Consider the following 3,996-nt stretch of genomic DNA (forward strand, 5'->3'; position numbering starts at 1 on the left):
AGGAGGAGAAGGTCTGGGCGAGACATCGGGCACCGGTGGAGCAACCTTGTGGTAAATATTATTTTTACTTGTGCAAAATTAACCTTTTTTTTGCTTGTTCTTAAATTGTTTTGTTTGACAATGATATAAAAATAATAATTATATATACAATGATATAAAATAATAAAGAAAAAAGGATAGTTATTTAAAAATTATTTAAAAATTTTATACAAATTTATTCTTGTTAAGCTCTCCTTAGAGATTATACAATTATTTTATATCTAATTAAATAATAGATATAAAATTCGATGACTATAAAAATTATATTTCCAAATTTGCATGATTATTTTCCAGAAAACTCTGTATACGTTTACATACTTAGTAATTATTTTTTTAAATAATGATTATTTCTTTATTCTATTTTAATTTGGATTTCATTTTTTATTTGTTACAGAATCATCGTAGCGACGCACGTTGCAGATATAACTCCACCGTTGCACATCGGTCGGTGAGTGATGAATTAACATTTTTATTGGGGTAACGGATGTGTGGTTATTTTATTAGTATTTTATGTACATACCTAAATACATGCATGCGTAGATTTCATAACAATATGCGGATAATTATATGTATAGCATTCCATACATCCGTTACCTTAAAATGGATAAGTTAGAACAGATTAGGCTATAAATTTAATCCTGGATGCCTTCTTATTATTGAACATATATTGTGCACATATGAAGATATTTTCAAATACACACACTATATACAATAGACGAATCTTTCGAAAAATTGAGAATACCGATATAATAGAATATTATTTATTAACAATTATACTGATTGTTCAATAATGTTTGGTAATAATAATGTTTGTTGTTTGGTCAATTTTAGAATCGAATATATTAAAATTGATTAAATTTGCATATTTATTAGTTAGAAATATATTATAATCTTTTACTAGTATAAAAATATAGAAAACGGAAGATAAGAGACTGAAAATTAAAACATTAACTTTTTTTATTTATTGTTTTTACTCAAATTGATTTACAGTATTAATTTTTTATCAAATACACTGAAAGAAAAAAATGGTTACAATTACCATAATTTAATTATAATTTTAGTCATGTTTTAGGATAATTATATATTTATAGTAATTTTAATATACAAATATAGTCAATTATGCTATTAATGATAGTTGCGTACATACTGTTTGAAAATTTTTAGTTTTTCTTAATATATTTTTTGTTATTATTACCACATAAAGAGTGAATTAATTTTAAAAAATGTATTCATAGTAGGTAATTGCGGTTGCATTTACTGAACCATAATTTTTATTTCATTTACCACATCTTTATGTTTTCCTATATTAATATTCGAAATTATTATAATTTATCGTATAATTTTTTCATGCTTAACAGAACTATACACTTATGGTTATTATCACTAACATTATAGCAGTGATAAACATAAAATTGGACCTCCTAATCATAATTAATTATTTTATCGTGCAATTATAATCACAAATATCAAATTCACAATTTTCTCTCAGTGTATCCATCCTATTCCTAAATATTAATCCAGGATTAAATTTTATTTAAGTTAGTGCAAAAAACAATTACATATGTATCTATTCCCAAATATTCATCCAGGATTAAATTTTATATAAGTTAGTGCAAAAAACAATTACATATGTACAGATATTGGTTTTTAAGAATTTTTTTTCGATTGCCTCATAACTATTTTAATGTCGAGTAGAATATTTCGTACAATGGATTTCGCTTTTTTATAGAAGATATTTATGATTCTTAATTATTATTATTTATCTATGTGTGTACAGATATTGATTTTTAAGAATTTTTTTCGATTGCCTCATAATTATACGTGTATACATTTTATAATGAAATAATAACAATTATTTTACTGTCAAGTAGAATATTTTGTACAATGTATTTCGCTTTTTTATAGAAGATATTTTATGATTCTTAATTATTATTATTTATCTCAATGCACTGACTTTAGCCTAAACTTATATAACCTATTCATACGTAGTAATTGATAACTGGATTTTATACCAGTTAAAGTAGTAATATGACGTGAGATTCATATACATTTTGTCATAAAATAGAATAATTTTATCTAGGAATTGTTTTAAAATTGTGATCAGTTTCGTATCACTTAAAATACTAGATTATGAAATAATTTTATATAAAAAATAATTCTAATAATTTATAAATAATGTAAAAAGGATATTTTTATTAATACTCGTGAGGGAAATTTATTACCCCTTTCGAATCTTATGTCATTCTTCTGAATTTCTTATCTCCGCATGTTTTCGAGATAAAATTCAGCAACGAATCGCTCGAATCGATGAAAATACACGTATTGGCCTTGAATTGTATCGATTGAATAATTTTTATTTATTTATTTTTAAATTAAAATTTTTTTATATTATAAAATTTATATTAAGAAACTAAATTTTATATTATTCGCGACGGAGTCTCTTCGAGTCAAATCTCAAAACGCTATTAACATAAAGACTTTTTTTTCAAATTTAGATTCATTTTTAATTGGATAGATATTTTAATAACTAGATACAATAGATATTTCTAATTGCGAATAAACGCGAGTAAAGAACAAACGCATAATTTATTCGTATGTCAATAGAATTATTAGTTTTGATTAACTGATTTCATTAATGTGATGGCCCTTTCTTGACGCGTTCGTGTTTCGCGCATCGTACCAAGGCGTAAAAGCTTACGCTTATTACCGGCAATGATTAGCCGGCAGTAAAAAGGAGTATTTCTCCTTGTTGATTTCTGACATGAAGTCAGAATATTGGCCAGAAACAATAGAAGGTGAGTTCAATCTGGCCAGAAGAAAGAAGATGAAGAGGATCTATACAAGGTAGATTGGTGTGTAACACCAATCAAATAAAGTTTAAAAGATATAATAAAGGTAAACTAAATATTCGGGAGGGTAATTACCTTCGGGAGGGCAAATTTGCTCGCAAATTGCGAGTTCTTTTGTTTTTTAAATTATTGATTATTTATTTAGTGTGATCGCGATTAGGTTATTCCGCTGATTTACCAGAACACGATAGGACATAGCTAGGCACTAACGTATCCCATACAGCAGATGTGTCTATACATCAAAAAGATATCCTAAAGACATCTCTTTTATTTTACTTGGGATATATAATACTTTAAGGACATCCCTATGATGTATTTCAGCTATAATGGATCATATTCGCGGTGTTACTGTATTTTTATGAAGGTAAACCAAGAATATATGGATGGAAATACATATACACAAATAGGCACGAATAAATGAAAAAATACGGGTAGACAGGACAATAAGGGGGCATTTTGCAGTTACAGAAAAAAGTCCTTCATGTTCTCAACCAATCGCTCTGTGAGCAAGCTGATTTCCGAAACTCACTGAAAAAAATGTTACAACCATTCTGTCCACGGCTGTACCTACTTACTGTTTCTGTCGAGCAATGAGTTGCACCGTCCCTGCCTATCGTATGCTTCCCGTTATTCGCTAACTATTTCTTGCTATAATTTAAAAACTATGCTTCGTACAAAATTTTCGCGAAAAACGAAAATCGTCTTAGAATTAAGTCTGGAATATGACATTTTAAGGACAAATGTTTATTTCGAATCACTCTGCATAAAACAATGTAATATTATCAATAATATGATCACAGTTATTATTTAAACTACACAATTTGCAAAAAAAATCATAAGAATTTTATTTTCGCATTTGTAGGATTCACTTCTAGCCGATTTTGTATAGAAACAAGCCACAAATGTATAAATTATGATGTATTATTTTGATTAGCATTAATAAAATGTGATAGTTAGTTTTTGAGAAATAAGGGGGTGAAGAAATAAGATTTTTTTATGAGACCTATGTCATTATTGGCGATTTTCTTTTATAATTAAAATATTAAAATGTTTTTATTAAAATTTACAACTGCAATTTTTTAATTATCAATATCAAATAACATTCATC

Source organism: Mycetomoellerius zeteki, unplaced genomic scaffold (assembly GCF_001594055.1).
Source record: "Mycetomoellerius zeteki isolate Tzet28-1 unplaced genomic scaffold, Tzet1.0 scaffold174, whole genome shotgun sequence".
In the NCBI taxonomy this organism is placed as follows: Eukaryota; Metazoa; Arthropoda; class Insecta; order Hymenoptera; family Formicidae; genus Mycetomoellerius; species Mycetomoellerius zeteki.